General features: G+C 45.5%; 1 long non-coding RNA gene across 4 annotated transcripts in view; it reads left to right on the top strand.

Annotated features, from left to right (window-relative positions):
• Window positions 1-19397, top strand: part of LOC105480229 (uncharacterized) — a 62895-nt gene that overhangs the window by 30783 nt on the left and 12715 nt on the right. For 2 of the 4 annotated variants that reach the window (XR_011607738.1, XR_986350.2), the window contains exons 3-4: window positions 5775-5845; window positions 9904-10009. This is a non-coding gene — a long non-coding RNA (uncharacterized lncRNA). The remainder of the gene's footprint in view (window positions 1-5774; window positions 5846-9903; window positions 10010-19397) is intronic. The other 2 variants (XR_011607736.1, XR_011607737.1) reach the window with 1 other exon arrangement.

Raw genomic sequence — 19397 nt, 5'->3', positions numbered from 1 at the left:
AACAACAGAAAAAAAAAACACAGACGTCTAGGCCAGGCACAGTGGCTTGCGCCTGTAATCCCAACACATTGGGAGGCTAAGGAGGGAGGATCGCTTGAAACACGGAGTTCAAGACCAGCCTGGGCAATGTAGTGAGACCCTGTCTCTATTAAAAATAAGAGAGAGAGAGGGAGAGAGAAAGCAAAAAAATACATGTCTAAATGGGGGCAATTTAAATTTGAGGTGAAAAGTAGCAGGAAGAAGTGGCAGAATTACAGAAATTTAAAATAGCTCACATTCTGCAAGCACTTAATCCACTATATGCCATGTGCATTATCTCATTTAATTCACACATTACCCCATTTTGTAGAGGAGGAAATAGAGTTTTAGTGAAGTGAAGAAATTTATGCAAGTCCCCAGAGTTGAACTGGCAGTGTGAGGATTTAAACCCCGGCAGCTTGATCCTGGGGTGGGTCCTCAGCCCCTGTTCACACAGTTACAGTCCTAAAGGGGTGGAAAGTCATCAAATGAGGCTGAGGACCAAGGGCAGGGTGACTTTTCAGGAGCTGTAAGAACAACTTGTCTGAATTCTAGAGGCCCCAGCTTTCAGTGTCTGGACCTATGCAAATCTACAAGTGAATGTGGTCCCATTTCTTTGTTTCCATCTGTCTTAGTGAAACTGCCTCTGCTTAGCGGTGTGGAGTATTGCTTTCCCAGTTTAGAAAGTTAATTTATCAAGGCAGCTGAAGTGAAGAATATGGTTCAAGAGGGTGCTTCAGCTAGCAGGTGCTAGGGGAGTGGGGTGGGGGCGGGGAATGTAGGGCTGGAGAATCAGGAAATAAATTAAATCTTTGACCCTTGATGACTGTGGGAGAAAAACATGTGTGGACATAGATCCAAAGCCTTGGCAGTACCTATCCCTTACCTGTCCTAAGCCGCGATTTTTGCTCATTTTGTATTTCTCATATGAAAGCACAAAGTTGTAGTTTCCAATTTCTTGGTGGCAAAATTGTGGGCAAACATTGAAAAAGAATTGAAAAATCTTTCATCTTGTCATTCCTCCTCCTCCTCCTCCTCTTCTTCTGTTTTTGTTTTTTGTTTTTTGAGACAGAGTCTCGCTCTGTTGCCAGGCTGGAGTGCAGTGGCTCAGCTCACTGCTGCAACCTCTGCCTCTGGGTTCAAGAGATTCTCCTGCCTCAGCCTCCCAAGTAGCACACGCCATCATGTCTGGCTAATTTTTGTATTCTTAGTAGAGACGGGATTTGCCATGTTGGCCAGGCTGGTCTTGAACTCCTGTCCTCAAGTGATCCACCTGCCTCAGCCTCCCAAAGTGCTGGGATTACAGATGTGAGCCACCATGCCCAGCCTCTAGCCTCCTCTTGAGCCACCTTTTCTTCATCCTGTGCTCCTGCCATACTGGCCTTTCCACCGTTCCTGCCTCAGGACCTTTGCACATGATGGCCACTTTACATGGGTGCTGACTCCTTTGCCCAGGTAAGCTCCTCGGGTCTTTGTTTACATATCACTTCCTCAGAGGGGTTTTTCCTGGCTTCCTTCCCTAAGCTGATTCCTTCCTTCACTGTTCTCTCAGCACTTCTTTTTTGGGGGGAGGCAGGGAACAGAGTCTCACTCTGTTGCCCAGGCTGGAGTGCAATGGCATGACCTTGGCTCACTGAAACCTCTGACTCCTGGGTTGAAGTGATTCTTTGCCTCAGCCTCCCAAGTAGCACATGCTATCATGCCTGGCTAATTTTTGTATTCTTAGTAGAGACGGGGTTTCACCATGTTGGCCAGGCTGGTCTTGAACTCCTGTCCTCAAGTGATCCACCTGCCTCAGCCTCCCAAAGTGCTGGGATTACAGGCGTGAGCCACCATGCCTGGCCTTCTCAGCACTTCTTTTGGAGAATTTTCTATAACTTAATGTTTGTCTCCCAGCTAGACTATAAGCTCCCTGAGAACAGAGACTTAGCATCCCATATGGCAGTGGCACACAATGGCCTGGCACACAGTGTTTTATAAATATTCGTTGAGGGAATACGTGAAGTCTAGACTGAGTATTTGGTTGATTTGGAAGCAATTGTGTGTTTCCTGCCTTTTAACTTTAAAAATGTGTGAAATTTTTCAAATGTACATAAAATTAGAATAATACAATGAACTTTTATATACGCATCACCTGGGTTCACCAATTGTCAAGATTTTGCCACATTTACATGATTTTTTTTCCCTTTTTTAACTTAAAATTTTCCCTAGCCTTCTAAAGGCACAGAAACATTAGCTACTATTCATTGTGTTTACTATGTGCCAGCAAATGTGCTAAATGTTTCTTTCTTTTTTTTTGAGACAGAGTTTCGCTCTGTCACCCAGGCTAGAGTGCAGTGGCAAGATCTCAGCTCACTGCAACCTCTGCCTCCCCGGTTCAAGTGATTCTCCTGCCTCAGCCTCCTGGGTAGCTGGAATTACAGGTGCCTGCCACCACACTTGGCTAATTTTTTGTATTTTTAGTAGAGTCGGGGTTTCATCATGTTGGCCGGGCTGGTCTCGAACTCCTGACCTCAGGTGATCCACCTGCCTCAGCCTCCCAAAGTGCTGGGATTAGTAGGCGTGAGCCACTACTCCCGGCCTAAATGTTTCTTACATATGTTGTTATTTAATCTTCTCAACAACTCTGCTGTGGGTATTATAACCCTATTTTAGAAATGTGGACGCTGTTGATACAGTGTAAGTCACTTTATGCAGTGTTCCCACTTTAGTAGGTGGAAATCTGGGACTCCAAAGTTCATGTTCTCAACTACCAAACATTGCTCTTTATAGATTTAATCAAACACACTTCTCTCCCACCTGCCTTTTCTTCTTCATACCTACAGACTTTTAAATGTTTGAAACATTTTTATTGTGCCTAACCTGGAGGGCAAGTGCTCTAGTGCCTGTGAAAAAGGAACAGCAATTGGCTTTATTAGTCTCCTAATAAAAAATCAATTTGGCAATAAACATTTATTGAACCCTTTTTTATTTATCAAGCACCATGTGAAGAGCTGGGGAGACAACAGTGAATCAAATAAATATTGTCTCTAGTCTTACGGAGCACAGTAGAGTCAGGTTCTCCAACAGTAATTCAGATAGTTTGTGGTTGGATCCACCCTATATAAATATCCTCTTGGCTTTCCAACTGAGACTGTGGGTTTACAATGAGCAAAGTAAGATGGAGCAGCTGACGCTGAGGGTTCAAAACAGTCAACTCCACTATTTAGAGGTTTGCTTCTCTGACACTTTCCTCTACTTTTCTCCTTGCCCTCTGTTTCCTATCCTGGAGCAGTACTGCTTTCATCTCTGATTGGACAAAGGAAGGGACCAGATATGTAATTCGAATTTACTCTGATAGCTACAAAGGTCTTCTGTGTTCAGTTGTGCAATTTGTGCACTGCACAAAGACATCTGGTTGAGGAGCTGGCTGGAGCTGAAATCCTGCTTGCACTCCATTTGCCAAGGGGTGGACCCAACCCGGGGCTCTGCCAGCCTTGAGAAAGAGCCTCTTTTTCTACCTACCAAGCTTCCCACAACAGACACACAGGAACCACGGGTCTATGAGCTACAGAGGCATCCCATGAACTTGAGGAAGCCCTCTTGGCCAGCCTAGAAAGAGAATGGAAAGGGCGATCATTGAAACAGCTGGGTCAAATTGAAATTGTGGATTATGTGTGAAACTCACCATTTGTACTCTCCATGTCACCCATGGACTCAGTGGATGGAATTCAAAGTGCCTTCAGGTTTGATGGCAGTAAGAATGTCAGTTCAACACAGGAAAAAGGCATGGTGGTTAAAAGCATACACTTTATAGGGTACATAATGTGACTTGCGAGACTTCTTGCCAGCAAGTAATAGAAGAGAATGGAAAGAATTGGTAACAATTTTCAGGTGGTTTATTTCCTAGACTTAATTCTCAGTGTTAAGTGGATCGCCTCATCATAGTGATGAAGAGAATACTAACACCTGCCCAGCCCTCTCAGCATAAACCAAGAGGTTTTCCACAGGGAGTATATTCACTGTTTTTATGATTGTGTATAGTAATATTGATAGCTTTCACTTAGTAAGCACAGATACGTGCAGGGCATTGTACTGAGAATTTCACCTGCGTTGCTTTATTGAATTCTCTTTATATCCCCATAAAGGAGGTATGATTACATTTTATGCATGGGGACACTGACATTTGAGTTACCTAAGGTCATATAATAAAGAAGTGGTACAGCAGGGCTTGAAACCTTGCCTTTTGACTTCAAAACCCACACCTGGCCGGGTGCAGTGGCTCACATCTGTAATCCCAGCACTCTGGGAGGCCAAGGTGGGTGGATCACTTGAGGTCAGGAGTTTGAGACCAGCCTGGCCAACATGGTGAAACCCCCTCTCTACTAAAAATACAAAAATTAGCTGGGTGTGCTGGCGGGCACCTGTAATCCCAGCTACTCAGGAGGCTGAGGCAGGAGAATCGCTTGAACCCAGGAGGCCAAGGTTGCAGTGAGCTGAGATTGCACCACTGCACTCCAGTCTGGGTGTCAGAGCAAGACTCTGTCTCAAAAAAAAAAAAAAAGACCAAAACCCACACCTGTAACCACCACGCATGCCTGTTTTGGGAGAAGAGTCTGTCCTGTTAGGTCTCTCTCCTGGTCTGGAGAACCTACCATGCACATCTCAGACTTCTGTTCAAACATATCAAACTTCCCCCAACTTGGGATCTTTTTTAGCTTTCTTTTCTTGAATACCCACTGTCTTCATGCATAACTGATGAATAGGAATCCTTCTTGGGGCCGGGCGCGGTGGCTCAAGCCTGTAATTCCAGCACTTTAGGAGGCCGAGACGGGCGGATCACAAGGTCAGGAGATCGAGACCATCCTGGCTAACACAGTGAAACCCCGTCTCTACTAAAAAATACAAAAAAACTAGCCGGGTGAGGTGGCCGGCGCCTGTAGTCCCAGCTACTCGGGAGGCTGAGGCAGGAGAATGGCGTGAACCTGGGAGGCGGAGCTTGCGGTGAGCTGAGCTCCGGCCACTGCACTCTAGCCTGGGCAACAGAGCGAGACTCTGTCTCAAAAAAAAAAAAGAAAAAAGAATCCTTCGTGGGCAGTGCAGCAAACTGGCCACTTTTTCTCGGTTAGTATTATCACAACTCACACTCATGTCACAAACCACACCCCAGCCAAGGCCTTTAACCTCTGCCAACCTCATGACTCATCAGGAGCACTGTTATAAGTATATTAAAACATTTTGTAAGGGTTTTTCTGCCAACCTCAATAGCTCAGCAGAAAACTGACATAAGAAAATATTTTAAAAATCTTATAAGGATTTTTCTCTTTGACTATCTCCCCACAGCTGTCCACAAGAGAGGACAGTAATCCAAAAGGCAAGGTGTGTCTTTTTGAGTAATGGGATTTGGGAGGATCAAAGAGACTTCAGTTTAACAGGATGAAAAATGTCTTTCATGGGAAGTTGGGGCAGGAGGTGTTGGCACTGCGAGGTGGTTTGCATGGTCCTAAGATCACAGGTATGATCAGGTGTTGACTGTAATTAGTTTTTGTTTTGGGTTCAGGCGAGAGAATTGGTGCGCAATTCTTGGCTAGCGTTGGTATTTTCCTTCACCTCTTAAATGGCAGAGTTCATAGTTTTTGTAAGACAAAGTTACCAACCTCATGATAACAATAACTCGCATTTGTTTTGTACTTACCCTTTACTGTTTATGGACATTCTTTTATTTAATCCTCACAACCGCTTTGTGAAGAGGCATATTCATTATTGGCATTTTGCAGATGGCAAGATGGAGGCTCACAAAGGGTATGAAGCTGTGGCTGTGTAAGCTGAACAAGTGTAGAGAGCTAAGGTACAATAAGAAAACTACAGTTAATAATACTGTATTCTGTACTGGTGTTCGCCGAAAGAGAATATTTTAGGTACTTTTTTTTTTTTTTTTTTTTTTAGACAGGGTCTTGCTCTGTCACTCAGGCTGGAGTGCAGTAGTGAAATCTCAGCTCACCACAGTCAAGACCTCTGAGGCTTAAATGGTCCTGCCACCTTGACCTCCCAAAGTGCTGGGTTTACAGACATGAGCCACCGTGCCTGGAAGATTTTGGGTACTCTTAACACACACACACACAAACACACACACACACAAGAAAGAGAGAGAGAGAGTTATCTGGGCACAGTGGCACATGCCTGTAGTCCCAGCTTCCCAGCTACTTGGGAGGCTGAGGTGGGAGGATTGCTTGAGCCCAGGAGTTCAAGGCTGCAGTGAGCTACTATGGCACCACTGTGCTCCAGCCTAGGTGACAGAGTGAGACCCTGTCTTAAAAATAGTAATAATAAAATAAAATAAAGTAAAAAAATGTAGCTATGAAGTGATGGGTATGTTAATTTGCTTGACTATGGTAATCACCTGGGCATGTGTATGTACCTCAAGATAAGTGTAGCCAAACATGTTACATACCTTAAGTATGTACAATTTAAAAACAAGACGGAGGCTCAGGAAGGAGAAATAACTCGCTCAAGGTCACAGAGCTAGTAAGTGGCAGAGCCTGGATTCAAAAGTGAGCAGCTGCCTCCAGGTCGGGCTCATCATCATATTTCATGTACCCTGTAAATTCTTGCGGGGAAATTAGGATGCTTATTCCATGCATGCTGCATATAGAGGTTGTTAGGTGGTGAATACTTCTTGTCCATTTTTGTTTCAAAGGTGGGGTTTCCCCCAAATACCCCTGGCCTCTGTCTCACCTTTACTCTCCCCCTGGGGAGATGAGCGGGTTGCCTGAGTGTGAGAAAGAAGGGCACACATGGCCTAGCCTTTTTTTTTTTTTTTTTTTTTGAGATGGAGTCTCGCTGTGTCCCCCAGGCTGGAGTGCAGTGGCCGGATCTCAGCTCACTGCAAGCTCCGCCTCCCGGGTTTACGCCATTTTCCTGCCTCAGCCTCCCGAGTAGCTGGGACTACAGGCGCCCGCCACCTCGCCCGGCTAGTTTTTTGTGTTTTTTTTAGTAGAGACGGGGTTTCACCGGGTTAGCCAGTATGGTCTGCATCTCCTGACCTCGTGATCCACCCGTCTCGGCCTCCCAAAGTGCTGGGATTACAGGCTTGAGCCACCGCGGCCGGCCGGCCTAGCCTTTTAACGACACATCTTGTTCTGCTCCTGCAGGGGCAGGTCTTCCTAGCTGGGTGAGGTGGGAGGCCTTCGGAGTTCTAGTGCTCCAGAGTATGTGAGTCTGCCTATCTTTGGAGTTTAATATGAGGAGACCCTTGGCCCTATATAAGCCAGAGTTTCCAAATCAGCTTATTAAAGGGGATATTTGGCCCCTATTTGATTATTCTCTTGTTTTCTTTCTCTGTTGATCTAGAACTCCAGATGGAGAAGAGAGTGTTATATATCCCCACTGTACCCTCTCCCAAGAGCTACTGTGGAAAATAAATAAAGAAATATGAGTCGGGTGCAGTGGCTCACGCCTGTAATCCCAGCACTTTGGGAGGCAGATCACCTGAGGTCAGAAGTTCGAGACCAGCCTGGCCCCATCTCTACTAAAAATATAAAAATTAGCCGAGTGTGGTGGCAGGCGCCTGTAATCCCAGCTACTCGGGAGGCTGAGGCAGAGAATTGCTTGAACCTGGGAAGCAGAGGTTGCAGTAAGCCAAGATTGCACCACTGCACCACTACACTGCACTCCAGCCTGGGTGACAAGAGAGAGACTCTGTCTCAAAATAAAAAAATAAAAAGAAAAAAGAAAGAAAGAAAGAAGTGAGTTAAGTATTAAGACATCATATGAACAAAAGACTCTTGATCTAACATTCAATGAATCTACTGGGCACACTGGCTCATGCCTGCAATCTCAATTGAGGTTGGGTGGGTAGATGGCTTGAGCCCAGGAGTTCAAGACCAGCCTGCACAACATAGAGTGACCCTGTTCTACCAAAAAACACAATCTATCAGCCAGGCATGTGGCGTGCACCTGTAGTCTCAGCTACTCAAGAGGCTGAGGAGGCAGGATTGCTTGAGCCTGGGATGTTGAGGCTGCAGTGAGCCAAGATCACACCATTGCACTTCAGCCTGGGCTACAGAGCAATACCCTATCTCAAAAAAAAAAAGAAAAGAAAAGAAAAGAAAAACCAAAAACCCATCCAATGAATCCACTCCCTCCCAGGGTAATTGGTTCATCAATTGAGTTAAAGAAGAACATAGCAGGTACTTTGCTTACATGATCTCACTTAACTGCTGTAATAATCAGGTGAGATGAAATTTATTATCTCTGTCTCATCCATAAGAAAACTGTATCTTATTCAGTCAACAAATATTGGGTATAGCCCATAGCCAGACTTTATTCTAGGAGGCTCAGGAAGGTCATGGGAGTTGCTCAAGATTGTATATAGCTGGTCAGTGGAAGAACTAGGATTTGAATTCGGGTCTGACCAATGCCATGGGTTAAGCTTTCCTTGGAGAGATGGGAGAGTGGGAACAAATAAAATAATGACAATAAACATATTGAGCCCTGACTTTATACCAGTATGAAACTTTATACCACTCAGTGCTTGTGATGCATTACCTCATCGAGTCTTTGCATCATCCTTACAAAGCAGGTATTGTTATCCTCATTATATACATGAGGAACATGAGGCTCAGTGATGTTAAACATGAGGCTCAATGAGCTCAGGAGTTTGAGACCACCCTGGCCAACATGATGAAACCCTGTATCTACCAAAAATATAAAAATTAGCCAGGTGTGGTGGCGCATGCCTATAGTCCCAGCTACTCGGGAGGCTGAGGTGGGAGGATTGCTTGAGCCTGGAAGCTGGAGGTTGCAGTGAGCTGAGATTGCACTGCTGCACTCCAGCCTGGGTGACAGAGTGAGACCCCATCTTTTTTTTTTTTTTTTTTTTGAGACAGAGTCTTGCTCTGTCACCCAGGCTGGAGTGCAGTGGCATGATCTCAGCTTACTACAACCTACAACCTCCACCTCTCAGGTTCAAGCAATTCTTCTGCTTCAGCCTCTTGAGTAGCTGGGATTACAGGTGCCTACCACCACACCCAGCTAATTTTCATCTTTTTTCAGTAGAGACGAGGTTTCATCATGTTGGCAGATTGGTCTCGAACTCCTGACCTCAAGTGATCCACCCACCTCAGCCTCCCAAAGTGCTGGGATCACAGGTTTGAGCCACCGTTCCTGGTCAACCCCATCTTAAAAAAAATCAAAACAAAACAGTAAATGGTAGAGCTCCAGTTGAAGCCAGGTCTTCTCATTCCAAACTGTTAGCCTATGTGTAGTATTGCCTTTGTTTTCCTGCCTTTACAAAGGTAGTTGGGAGACATAGCCTCTGATATGACATCAGAACACCTTGAAACAATTAATTAAAAAGTGCAGATCAACCTGGTGGATGTGCATGGAGGTGCCCCAGAGTGGGGGAGGAAGGCAGAGGACGAGGTATGTGGGAGAAAGGGCTAGGAAGCAGAGTGAAGTGATTAATATTGGGTAGGTTGAACCAGGCTTCATGGGAGGCATTTTCAGCCAGGTTTCAGCTGATACATGCTTGATGACAGCAGAGAAAAATAACAGGGCAAGTCTGAGAATCAGGGATAATTTTTGAATGGCATGACTTTGTACATGGTAAGTCAGTTGTAAAAAAACAAACAAAGCAACAGCAACAACAGCAAAACTCCATCTCCTCTGAAATGTAGGAATTGCCCTGTTGAAGAGATGGGCTGTATCCAGGTCCTCAGGGTTTTGTTTGCGTGAACATTCAAGACCCAGAAAATCCTGGATTTTATCATGGTTTTCTGTTGTTAATTAATTGGGGTGAGTATGGGGTCATTTAATTTTTCTGGACCTTAATATCCTTATCTCTAAAATGAATGTGTATCCTCCAGAGTTCCATCTAGCAATAATATTTCTTCTCCTTTCTTTCAGGGCAGAGGACAATACCAGCCTCTGGCACACAGACGATGGTTGAGAAATGCTTGTTGGCTGGGTGTGGTGGTGCAAGCCTGTAATCACAGCACTTTGGGAAGTCAAGGTGGACAAATTGCTTGAGTCCAGGAGTTCGGGACCAGCCTGGGCAACAGGGCAAACCTCATCTCTACAAAAATAAACAAAAAATTAGCCGGACATGTTGGTGCGCAACTGGGGTCCCAGCTGCTCAGGAGGCTGAGGTGGGAGGATCGCTTGAGCCCAGGAGGTTGAGATTGCAGTGAGCTGTGATTGTGCCACTGCACTCCAGCCTGGGAGACAGAGTGAGACCATGCCTCAAAAAAAAAAAAAAAAAAGTTGACTTGAACTAATTAAAGGCAGTGGTATTAATTGAAAAACAAATTCTCCTCATGTGGGCATGTCCTGCTTGCTATCTTGTTGCCTGTGCTCCATAGGTCATGTGGCCTTGCCCCTGAGTTATCCAGCTTGTCATCTCCTTGTTGAGGAAACCTCTCCCCGCCTTTCCACACAAAAATCACTTTGCTTCCCTCATTCTAAACTCTCCCTGGTATAGGCTCAATCTCTCTATGAATCCCTTGCATTCTTAATTCTTCCTCTGCCTTCTAGCTTTCCTGTTCTTAGGTATGGCTGAACTGGCGGTGTGCTTACTTTTCATTTTTCGTTTGATGAATGGATAGTGTCTCACTTGCTCTCTTCCTGGAGACTGAACACATGCCTGCATGAAGAGTGTGGAGGAAGCCATATGATTGAAGGGGCAATGTCTAGTAATGTCATGCCTTAATTGTAGGCTCAAATTTTAATGATGAATTAACTTCTTGAAAGTTGATCTTTAGGCCAGGTGCAGCGGCTCACACCCATAATCCCAGCACTTTGGGAGGGTGAGGCAGGAGGATCTCTTGAGCCCAGGAATCTGGGACCAGCCTTGTGACATGGCACAATGGCATCTCTACTAAAAATACAAAAAAAAAAAAAAAAAAAATCAGCTGGGCATAGTGGCGCACACCTGTAGTCCCAGCTACTTGGGAGGCTGAGGTGGGGAGATTGCGTGAACCTGGGAGGTTGAGGCTGCAGTGAGCTGTGATGTTGCCACTGCACTCCAGTCTGAGTGACAGAGCAAGACCCTGTCTCAAAAAAAAAAGAAAGTTGATCTTTAAAATGAAGTGTGTACAGTGAGAGGAATATTTCAAGGAGGAATGGTTCTTTCATATATTTGGTTTAAGCAGATTTATTTAGTATTATATATAAATCAACCATGTATTTGATGGACTTCTTCACTTTTCACTTGCATGGCTTAGCACCATACCTGCAAAGCCCAATCTTTCTTTCTTTTTCTTACCATAGGCATGAATACCATTTTATTATTATTATTTTTGAGATGGAGCCTCGCTCTGTCACCCAGGCTGGAGTGCAGTGGCATGATCTTGGCTCACTGCAACCTCCGCCTTGCGGGTTCAAGCGATTCTCCTACCTCAGACTCCCAAGTAGCTGGGATTACAGGAGCCCACCACCATGTCCTGCTATATATATATATATATATATTTTTTTTTTTTTAGTAGAAATGGGGTTTCACCATGTTGGCCAGGCTAGTCTCGAACTTCTGACCTCAAGTGATCCATCTGTGTCAGCCTCCCAAAATGCTGGGATTACAGATGAGCCACTGTGCCCAGTCCCTCTCCTCTCCTCTCCACTCCCCTCCCCTCCCCTCCCCTCCTCGCCCCTTCTCTCGTCTCCTCTCTTCTCCTTTTCACTCTCTCTCTCTCTCTTTTTAAAGAGCTTGAGTCTCTCTGCTCAAAATTTCAAACTCAGAAAGTTTACTCACCTGGATTACTTTCATCTGGGCTTCTGAGCCTGCGTCAGAGCCTTGGAACCCAGCTGATCTACCTGTTTGTGGCAGTAGAGCGGCAGATGCCCTGGTTGGCCTCTGGTCTCCAGTCTCTCCTTGTTCCTCACTAACAGGCCTCCAGCTGGGCTTAGGGCCAGAGCCCCTTGAAGCTGAAGTGTCTACAACCCAGGTCTGGCCAAAAAGATATCCGTAGAAGCTTCCTCCGGGGGCTTTCAGGAGAGCCCCATTGTTTCCCTGATAAAAAGGGACAAGTCCAATCAGTACATGTGTTTTGTCCTTGACTCCTCCCCTTCTTTCTGTGTGGAGTATGAGCACCATGCTGGAGGGGCAGCAGCCCAGCTTTCCATTGTGAGGAAGAAAGTCAGGCACTAAGAGTAGCGGAGAAAAGTTAGAAGGAAGCTGGGACCTTGTTTTCTGTAAGCCTTATCTTAAGACTTCTATAATGTGAAAAAAAAAAAGAGAAAAAAACCCTATTTGGTTAAGTGCTGTGTTCAGTTACTTGCAGCTAAGTAAAATTTTAAATGATGCGGTGGCTCATACTTGTAATCCCAGCACTTTGGGAAGCCGAGGCAGCCTAATGACTTGAGGTCAGGAGTTCAAGATCAGCCTGGCCAACATGGTGAAACATTGCCTCTACTATAAATACAAAAAAAATTAGCTGGGCATTGTGGCGGGTGCCTGTAATCCCAGCTACTTGGGAGGCTGAGGCAGGAGAATCGCTTGAATCCAGGAGGCAGAGGTTGCAGTGAGCCAAGATCGCACTACTGCACTCCAGCCTGGGTGACAGAGTGAAACTCCATCTCAAAAAAAAAAAAAAAAAAAGGAAAAAGAAAGAAACCCTATCTCTACTAAAAATACGAAATTAGCTGGGTGTGGTGGCACGTGCCTGTAGTCCCAGCTACTCAGAGGGCTGAGACAGGAGAATCGCTTGAACTCGGGAGGTGGAGGCTGCAGTGAGTCAACATTGCACCACTGCACTCCAGCCTGGACGAGACAGAGTGAGACTCCGTCTCAAAAAAAAAAAAAAAACAACTTTTTTTTTTAACTGATGCAACTAGAAAATAGAGGAAAATGTGAAAATTATAGGCCTCAGGAAACACTTGACATATCTTGACAATATTGGCAGCCAAATGTAGCTGGTCGTTAATATATTTTGCCCGGTGTTGGTCTATCCAGAGTTTGTCAGTGATTATTTGGGTCCTCTCTTCCTTCCTTTCTTTCCTTCCTTCCTTTCCTTTTCAACAAATTTTGCTGAACAGCTTCTATATCTATGAAACAAAATAGCCGTATCTGCCTTCAAATAATTATACAAATCTATAATTATGGAACAATCTAAATACAATAAAAGAAAATACAGATGACAGTGAGGATATGTAATTGAGGCACCAGATCTGGTCAGGGAGGCTGAGGGGCTGAGGTCTGCTCTGAGACTAGAAGGATGAACAGGAGTTTATTAGGCAAAGGCGGTGGCCAGAGTGAAAAGCAGCAGCATGCATGAAGGCCCCAGGGCTGTAGAGAGCATGGTGCTTTTGAGGAACTGAAAGTAGTGCCCTGTGACTGAAATATTGAGAGTAAAAAAGAAAGTAGCACAAAATTAGGCTGGAGACATAAACAGGGGCCAGATGATGCTGGGCCCTGTGGTCAGTTTATATTAAGGATTTGGGTCTTTATCCTAGATGAATAGGAAGTCATGGAAGATTCTAAACCTGTAGGGTGACCTGACCAGATTTGAGTTTAACAAAACAAGTGCCATTCTAGTCATATGAACTAGAATGGACTAGAATGGAGATGTGAGGTGCAGGTGATGTGGGGAGCCCATTTAGGATACCAGACAGAGGATGTGGGCAAGGTGAGGGATGAGGGCAGCTTGGATTAAGGGGTGGCAGTGGAAGTGTAGAAAAGTTTTGGGATTTGAATACTATTTAAAATGTAAAACTTATAGGGCCTGGTGATGGAGTAGAAATAACTGTTGATGGGTGGAGGAGTTCCAAGAGGACTACTCGATTCTGGCTTGCAAAACTGGATGTCCAGTAGGGGGTGGGGGTGGCATTTACTGAGAAAAGAAACCTGGAGGAGGCCTGAGTTGGGTGGGGGGCTTCACGATGAGTTCCCACTGAACACACCAAGCGTGAGGAGCCTGGAGACAGCCATGGGGCTGTGGGAGTAGGTGGTGTGAGTAGGATCTGGTGCTTAGCCGAGAGGTCTGAGCTGGAAGCATCAGCATTTAGATGGAGTGGATGAAGTCATAAATCATGAGATTATTTAAGGAGAGAAGACAGTGAACAGAGAAGGGGGCTTAGGACCAAGCTGATACCAAGATGAATAACCTTGTTTCCACCCTCAAGGAGCTATGGCTGCGTAGAGGTGATGAGCTATGCACGTATGTAATTATAGTATCGTCAGAAAAGGGCTTATACTCTACCAATACCATAAATGATGCATTCGGAGGAGGGAAACATTATACCAGCTGAAGGGATTAGCAACAGCTTCATGGAAACACATTTAAGACCATCTTTTTTTTTTTTTTTTGGCAGGGGGGCAGGGTCTCACTCTGTTGCCCAGGCTGCAGTGCAGTGGCATGATCATGGCTCACTGCAATCTGGAGCTCCTAGGCTCAAGCAGTCTTCCTGCCTCAGCCTCCCAGGTAGCTAGGACTATAGGTGCGTGCCACAATTCTTTTAAAAAATTATAGAGATAGGGTCTTGAACTCCGGACTCAGGTGATCCTCTTGCCTTGGCCTCCCAAAGTACTGGGATTATAGTCATGAGCCACTGCACCCAGCCTTAAGACCATCTTTGTTGTATAGCTAGAATAAAGTGAGGCGGATGAGGGTAGCGATAGGCTTCCAAGTGGAAAGAGTGACTTGACAAAGAGTTTGAGGCCGAAAAACCAAGACCCATGGCAAATTTCAGGGAGTTCAGCTTATCTGGAGATAGGGTATAAGTGGGGAATCATTTAAAAGGTGAGTTGGAGCCAGACTGAGGAGGGCTGCAAAAATACCTGGCTGAGGTGCTTGACCTGTAGGAGTGGGGACCTAACTAAGGTTTGTAGGACAAGTAGGGGGAGGGTGCCTTGACTAAAGCAGTGATTGAAGAAGACTCCTGGATTCCCATGTGGGAAAAAATATGTGTGTGTGTGTGTTTGTGTGTGTGTGTGTGTGTATTTAGGAAACCTCATAGAATACAACCCTGGTAGTCCTGTGGGCCCACAGGAAATGGACAGTGGTTTGTCTCTGTTTCCCTGGAGACACACGCATGGTGTCTTGTCTTTGCCTCTCTCAGCTCTCCCATACTCTTTGCAGATCAGCTTTCTCTGTAAGGGCCTTGGCTTCTACTTTCCCTCCACCTGCTTTGCAGGAGGTTTGGGTTGCCATGGCACCCACTCTGACCCCGATCCACTGGATCTTATATCAGACCCCACCATCATTTGCTGCAGTCTCTCTGCTGATCATAGCATAAAGACAGGCTGTACCTTTTGGTGACTCCAAATTGATATTCTAGTCACAATCAGTACAATAATCTCCTGATCACATTTCCTGTTGGTGGGTAAGTCTAGCATTTGCACAGATTTGCTGGACACAACTTGACTCACATTGTTTCCACATTTGCTTAATAACAGGTTATTATCTGCTGTAAGAATGAGGACAGGAACTGTTTGTCTTGTCTCCCACTGCGTCTATTGCCATATAACAAATTACCCCAAAACTTGGTGGCTTAACACAGTAGGCATTTATGATCTCACAGTTTCTGTGAGTTAAGGATTTGGAAGTAGCTTGTCTGGATGGCTGTGGTTTGGGTTGCTTATGAAGTTGCAGTCAGGATGTTGGTTGGGTTACAGTCATCTGAAAGCTTGAATGAAGCTGGAGGATCCACTTCCAAGATGGCGCACTCACATGGCTGTTGGCAGAAGGCTTCGGTTCCTTATGACATGGACCTTTCCATAGGGCTGCTTGAGTGTCCTCACGACATGGTAGTTGATTTTCCCCAGAACAATTGATCCAAGAGAGAGCAAGGAGGTGGACATACACTGCCTTTTATAACCTAGTCTCAGAAGTCATACATCATCACTATTGCTACATTCTATTTGTTAGAAGTGAGTCATTATGTCTGTCCCACACTCAAGGGAAAGAGGAATTAGGCTCCATCATTGAAGGGAAAATTGTAAAATAATTTGTAGATGTATTTTATATTTTTTATTTTCTTTGAGACAAAGCCTCACTGTTTTGCCCGGGCTGGAGTGCAGTGGTGCAAACACAGCTCAGTCAGCCTCAATCTCCTAGGCTCAAGGATTCCTCCCACCTCAGCTTCCCAAGTAGCTGGAACTATAGGTGTGTGCCACCATGCCCAGCTACTTTTTTATTTTTTGTAGAGACAGGGTCTTACTGTGTGGCCCAGTCTGGTCTAGAATTCCTGGGCTCAAGTGATCCTCCTGCCTCTGCTTCCCAAAGTGTTGGGATTACAGATGTGAGCCACCATGCCTGGCTGCAGATGTATTTTAAAACCACCACAGCCACCGTAACTTTAGCACCTATTATGGTGCCTGACATATAGCAGTTAATAATGGCTTGCAAAAGGAACAGTTGTTCTCTCTCCTAAACTTGATTCACTAGCACTGAAAGAGCGGCAGTCACTATAAGGCAGGCCGTCATACCAAGGAATGGCCATTTCAGGCTTCATTCAGCTTTAGTGTCTTCCCATGTGTTGTTCTATCAGGAAATGGTGGGCCATTTTGAGAAGTCGCTTGGCCAAGAACACAAATATAGGCTGCTGAGATCCCTTTAGATGTTGGCATAAAACTAGCCAAAGAGAGAGGAGGTCTCAGAGGTTTGTAAGAGTTGAGTTCTGCTAGCGAATTATAATTTTTATTAAATATTTATAATAGGGGCTTCTAATAAAATTATTAATACTATTATTTTGAGGAACAAATCCTTTATATTTAATATATCTCTGAAGACCTGGGATTATTTGTGTCTATAAGATCGAACAGGGCAGGGTGCGGGCCTGTAATCCCAGCTCTTTGGGAGGCTGAGGCAGGCAGATCACTTGAGATCAGGAGTTCGAGACCAACCTGGCCAACATGGTGACACTCTGTCTGAACTAAAAATACAAAATTAGCAGGGTGTGGTGGTGTGCGCCTGTGATGCCAACTACTTGGGAGGCTGAAACAAGAGAATTGCTTGAACACGGGAGATGGAGGTTGCAGTGAGCCAAGATTGTGCCATTGCACTGCAGCCTGGACAACAGAGCAAGACTTAGTCTCAAAAAAAAAAAAAAAAAATCAAATAGATTCAGGTCAGAGCAGGTGCTGTGGAACATAACCATGCTGGAGCAGGAGCACAACGGGGTTCTTTATTACAGTTCTTTGCATCCCAAGTATTCAAAGAGAAAAGAAGGTGGGTGTTAGGTGCTGCGGCCATGGACTTGACATTCAGTGGGGAGGAGTGCAATGAGCTGCAGCACTGTTTTGTTGTTATTGTTGGAGATGAGGTCCTGCTATGTTGCCCAGGCTAGAATGCAGTGGTTATTCACAGGCATGATCATAGCACACCACAACCTCAGACTCCTAACCTCAAGTGATCCTCCTGCCTCAGCCTCTCAAGTAGCTGGAATTGCAGGTATGTGCCACTGTACCTGGCTATAGCACCTTTAGAATCCACCATAGCTTTCATGCTGGAGCTGTGCTCTTCCTGGTCAGCCCATAGCCAATGACAGAGAATGGTGAGTGCAGGCCTAGCTATTTCTGTCTAACGTGGGACTTCTCAAATGGCTCCCTGTGGAGCTGACTGAGATTCTGTCACATCTGTCTTGTGATCCTAGGCTCTCCCTGCCCAGTTCTGCTGCCTCCTCCTTTATCTTCCATGGGTGTCTCCCTCTCCCCAGTGAGCCTCTTGCTCTCTTGGCTTTATCTCAGCATTCCGGAGGACATGAATGACACGGGAGGAATGAGGCCATGTGGTCATGATAACCATTGGAAGACCTACTGGGCAAGCCTTTGAGATCTTCTAGCTCAGGCTTTGAGAACTAGTGTCTGCTGGATGGGGATCTTGGCTTTAGAAACTTATTTTGGAAGGAATTTCCAAATTGCTTACATGATATCGTAGGCCAAGGTGGAAGTTTGGGCATCATTGTAGATGAGGGTACTGGTGTCAAGGCTCCCCAGGAATGGAGAAGAACAGTGCAAGGGGCTCACCAGACAAGCTCCTCAGAGCAGTCAGAACTGTGTTTCCCCAGTGCTGGGACACAGGGAGGCAGTCTCACTGTGCACTATTGCCATTTGCAGGAGGTGATAGAGCTTGCCCAAGGAAGGGGCAGGAGATTGCGGTGGTTAAGTGCTTTGGAGGCAAATAGGCCTGGGTGTGAGCCTGGCAGTGCTACCTACTAGCTTGGTGATGTTGGACATGTGACCTAAGCTCTTCATCTCTCAGCTTCCTCGTTGGGAAGATGGAGATGATAATATAAGTCTACTTCTTAGATTTGCTGGGAGGATTTTTAAAACTCCTTCTAAAATGCTCAGCATTGTACGTAATTGAATCAGGTAAAGTTCTCAGCTGTAAGCAACAGAAACTGACTCAGGTTGACTGAAATAGAAAAAAGAATGGATCAAAAAGCCAGTGGGCAGCTCCCAGAATCCCCAAAGAGGCTAGAAAGGCAGCTCAGAGAACAGATAGAAATAAGGGCAGTAGCCAGGGCCATAGTCAAAATCCTGCCATAAATCCAGCCTGGTGAGGATGCTGCTGCTGTCATCATTGATCGCTGGATGCCTTTGCTGTTTCCCGTCATAGAACCCAGACCCTGCCCTTGGCCTTGTTGCCACTGTTGCCTGGAAACGGGTGTGGCTGTCACCACTACCACTGCTAGCCCAGCCACCAGAATGGCTTCTCTGTGGTTCTCAGCCTCTTTTCTGCTTCCCCTCTCCTTCCCTTTCCACCTCTACTTTCCCCTTCCCCCTCTTCTTCCTCTGCCTCCTCACCTTCCCCCCTGTCTATTTCTTTCTCTATCCTTCTTCACATTTTCTCCGTCCACTGGCTAGTTATCCTCATCCATTAGCTGTACCAATTTTTTCCCATTAAAGGAAGAAATAGGCCGGGTGTGGTGGCGCACGCCTGTAATCCCAGCTATTCGGGAGGCTGAGGCAGGAGAATTGCTTGAACCTGGGAGGCGCAGGTTGCAGTGAGCCGAGCTCGCGCCATTGCACTCCAGCCTGGGCAACAAGAGCGAAACTCCGTCTCAAAAACAAAACAAAACAAACAAAACAACAAAAAAGGAAAAAATACATGAGCCAATGCTCCTTCTTCAACTTCCTTCCTATCTTCTTTCCTTCTTTAAATGTCTGGAAAGTTTATTTTTATTCCTCACTTCAATCTGTCCTCCACCTCTTTAATTCACTGTAACTGCCCTTCCCAAGGTCACCAGTGACCTCTCCATTGCTTTGCCAAGGCTGACTTTTCTATCCTCCTCGACCTCTTGGGAACACTTGATCTTGTTGACTATGACCTCCCTTTGAGACTCTTTCCTGTTCTCGGCTTGGTGATGCCATGCTTTTCTGGCTTCCTCCTTTCTCGGACCTGATTATCTTGATATTCTTTGTGGGCTTTTCCTTATAACAAAATACTACAAACTGTGTGTCTTCA

This window comes from Macaca nemestrina, chromosome 9 (assembly GCF_043159975.1).
Source record: "Macaca nemestrina isolate mMacNem1 chromosome 9, mMacNem.hap1, whole genome shotgun sequence".
Classification (NCBI taxonomy): Eukaryota; Metazoa; Chordata; class Mammalia; order Primates; family Cercopithecidae; genus Macaca; species Macaca nemestrina.
The sequence above is the reverse complement of the archived record's forward strand: the minus strand, read 5'-3'. Positions and strand labels throughout refer to the sequence as shown.